Source organism: Gavialis gangeticus, unplaced genomic scaffold, assembly GCF_001723915.1.
Source record: "Gavialis gangeticus isolate Ggan-Ray unplaced genomic scaffold, GavGan_comp1, whole genome shotgun sequence".
NCBI classification, from domain to species: domain Eukaryota; kingdom Metazoa; phylum Chordata; order Crocodylia; family Gavialidae; genus Gavialis; species Gavialis gangeticus.
The window spans coordinates 41,671,880-41,675,304 of record NW_017729034.1 but is presented as its reverse complement, the minus strand read 5'-3'; the positions used below and the strand labels follow the sequence as shown (position 1 = coordinate 41,675,304).

The 3,425-nt window shown below is 38.5% G+C and overlaps 1 long non-coding RNA gene across 1 annotated transcript in view; it reads right to left on the bottom strand.

Annotated features, from left to right (window-relative positions):
- Positions 1 to 2,958: 2,958 nt before the first annotated feature.
- Positions 2,959 to 3,425, bottom strand: part of LOC109304333 — a 10,235-nt gene continuing 9,768 nt past the window's right edge. The window contains exon 3 of the long non-coding RNA XR_002099362.1: positions 2,959 to 3,090. This is a non-coding gene — a long non-coding RNA (uncharacterized LOC109304333). The remainder of the gene's footprint in view (positions 3,091 to 3,425) is intronic.

Below are 3,425 nucleotides of genomic sequence, written 5' to 3'. Positions count from 1 at the left end.
ACATTCAGTTGATGAATAGCGGAAAGGCCTGTTTTAATAACTTCCAACAAGGTACAAAACTAAATAATGGAAAAAGACTCTTTCCCAATATAAAACAAGTTATTAGTCCTTAGTATTATCTTAGCTGCACAGAGATCTTTATCCAATGCAGGCAGGAAGCATTTCTTGTACAGCCTCAAAGCATGGATCCTTCACTTGTTGGCTGGGTGGCAAGATGGCTTGGTCTAGACTGCACACACCTTGCTGGCAAATCTGCTTAGTTTTTATACTGTTTAATTGCATAGCTTCAAAGCATTTTTCCTTGATGGTTGGCTGAGTAGAGTTCAAACAAACAGGGAGGAAAAGGTTGCTCATCATAACACAACTGTTAATTGCCTGGCTCCTGTTCTGGATTTGTCTAGGTGTGAAGATGGTGTTTTTTCTGCAGCCCCTGCAAGTATAAGTCAGTTTACAGGTGATGGGCCTTGAGTGGAAAGACAGGATATTTAGAAGTGTCACCAAACCTGTTTGGGGGTATTTGTATATCAATGGGGCACATTCGCAGTAGCTTGTACAGGTGATGGTCTGTTTACCAAACTCCAGACATTCATTGAATGGTTCAGACATTTTAACACCTTGTACATTGGATGTTTGTTGGGAGAAATGTGAGCAGAGTGTGTTTGTCACATACAGAGCATCATTCTGTATCTTTTACAAGTTTCTCTTGAAATGCATATTTAGTCTTTTAGGTTTTTTCCACTGCTAGGTCAGTTGAAATGTAAATGTAGTTACCATGCCTTCACTGGCTCAGCCTTTTCTTGCTTTCTTAGGGACACACATGTGATGAGCGGGTCAGGTCTCTGCCAACAATTTTAATCACTTTTATTATTTTATAGCATGGGTCTGGTATTGGGTACCGCAAGCACTCCACTGTCTCGACACCTAATGGGTTGCAAGCCATTAGCAGAGTTTCATGGTTTTTATATGTAGCAATGATTAAACCTTGGATGCAGGGTTCCATGCACATACAGGGATCAGTGAGACTGAGAAATCAGTTGTTTTCATTCTCTTATGTAACCACATGGTTTTTAGTAGGTGTGTCTACACATGCTTCTACGGCGCCATTGTTACTGTCCTGTCATTTAGTAGTAGCAGCGCATGGTTATTTTTAGCTACTGTGTCACCATAGGAATGCACTACAGCGAGAGAGCATGATGCCACGGTGATGTAGCTATCATGTCACTGTTTCGGCCTGCAAACACTGCATTGCCATAGCAAGTTGCTATGGCGGTGTAGCATCTCATGTAGACACATCCAGTCACAACCTAACCAAGAAAAAGAGGCAATACCTTTGGGCAAACCTGTTTATGGGATGTGCAGTTGCTAGAAAAGTCTGTACACTGTTTTGGAGAAATATACAGTGTATGTGTTCTTCTACTATAGTATCAGGGTGAGAGGGAGTTGGTAAGTCAAAGTGAAGGTCTGCATGGTCACCAAGGAAATACTTTTCTCCAGGAACTTTCCTTTTTTGTATATACGGGACAATTTCCTACTGCTTACAAGTAACAACTTCCGTGTCCTAAGGACTTTTATAAGCTCCAATGATAAATTCCCTCTGACAGGGATGATCTAGCAATCTCCAGATAGGTTAACTCCCCCAAATATAAGGAATAGTTATAACTTCTCTTTCAGAGAGATGGCAGAATGTTAACTAGGGGCTCCCACAAGCACCTTAAGCTCCCTCCGTGTCATCATTGTTTCAGGGCCTGATCATTCAGGAAAAGAGTAGTCATGTAAATAGTATCATAAAGAACCAATATACATGGATAGTGCTAACTAGCAGTGAGAGAATCTGGTAGTTTTGTATGACATGCTACAGAGCTTTTGATAAGCAGAAACCATTGCTCCCTTAGGAGACAATGTCAGCTGGAAGGAAAAAGCCAAGAATACTTTCCTGTTCTCTCAGGATAGCATAGAAGCAGAGTGCCATTGCACACTCTATACTTATTATCACTGGAGAGGAGACTTCACAATCAGTCACAAATGGAAATGATGAATGATAAACTCTTGACACGTGTAACATACATAGAAATTAAAAGAAATGATCTGCTGATGAAGGTCTTGATTCAGCATGCCCTACACACTCAGAAATCCTATGGAGTGATTTTTGGTAGATGGTAAATGGAGAACTTAATCTATTAGACACAAAAATGAATTCATGAAAAATATTTTCATTCATAGTGAAGTAGATACATAGAACAGGTTATTTCTGACAATGAGATATTTTGCACAAAACAGGTTGACAGATATGTGTACAAATCTTCAATCAAATCCAAAAAGAGATGAATCAATAATTTACATGTGAGGTAGGGAGCACCAGCAGAAGCATAGGTAGAGCTAAGTGACTAATCCTACCTGTGTAGGTTTCTTCTGTAATGAAACCATTTTTATATTAAAAATATATCTGAGGTTGACATTGATAGGTATGAAGAACTGTTCTCATCTAAGATCTTGTATTATCTGCTTTTATAATGTTCCTCCCCGAACCAGATTTTGGTTGGGTTTTTTTTACTTTCATCATAATTTCCATAATAATGTCAAACCCAATCTCAATATACATTTAAACAAATTATGCCTTTTCCTTGTAAAGATAGTTTTAAAAAAAATCAGGTGAGAAGTGTGATTTGACCAGCCTAAAAAGGCTACCTAAACATATGCAATGTGGGTTTCAGCAGAGTTAATGGGTAAGGTTATATGACACCTGTTGCCCAAATATGATTAGTTTTTCTATTTGGTTTTTATCAGTACAGTCTCAGATCCAGTGCTGAGACTACAGGTTAGCAGGTAAAATGTTCACACACATGGAAGTAGCTTATAATCAGATCTGCAAATCAGCTACTGAACACATCACAGAAAGGCAGGAGACAAAAGCAATGCATTAATCATTGCTAAAATTTAACTTTTAATGTACATTCTGGGGACAATAGCGGGGACAATAAAAAGGGTACCACGGGGCCACGCTTCCTCTTTCTCTCACTGCATTACTCAATGTTTGTCCAGCACTCATGTTCATTGACCTGAGACCACTGAGTGCACTTTTCTTGAGCTGTGCTGTGAACAAAATATGAACCATAAGAAGAAGGTTTGTTCATGGAACTTCTGTTCTGTCAGTAAATATGACAGATCTCAATGACTTTTGTGTAGATACAGACAGTTTCAGGCTGATGGGTATTCTGAAAAAAAAAAGCAGGTAGAGTAAAAAAATTGTTTGCTTAAAAATGCTGTGAATTATAAGATTGTTGGATGATTCATTTATCTGAACAACAATGATATCTACATTTTTACCATGTATTTTTTTAAAGAAATACTATACTATTGTTCATCTTATAGCCACTGCTATTGCTGATGTTTCATAGTTTCATAGTTTCTAGGGTTGCAAGGGACCT